Source organism: Penaeus monodon, chromosome 27, assembly GCF_015228065.2.
Source record: "Penaeus monodon isolate SGIC_2016 chromosome 27, NSTDA_Pmon_1, whole genome shotgun sequence".
Taxonomy (NCBI): Eukaryota; Metazoa; Arthropoda; class Malacostraca; order Decapoda; family Penaeidae; genus Penaeus; species Penaeus monodon.
Genome location: NC_051412.1, coordinates 4,607,712 through 4,607,964, shown reverse-complemented (window position 1 = coordinate 4,607,964; position 253 = coordinate 4,607,712).

Sequence of the window (253 nt, the reverse complement as noted above, 5' to 3'; positions counted from 1 at the left end):
ATGATAATGACTAAAACATTAACAACTGCAATAGGAGTAGAAGTAAATAGTTATATCTGACTACAAATACATTTTTGTTTCTAATTCTGTATGCTAGAACATTGTAATCCAAGTTATTTTTTTCTTGTTTTAATCCATAATCAGGATGTATTATAACTTCTAGTGAACCTACATTGTATGATTCATATTTACATTTTCTATTAAGAAATACAGAAATAATCTAACATCTAGTAATAGTGTCTTATCATATTTC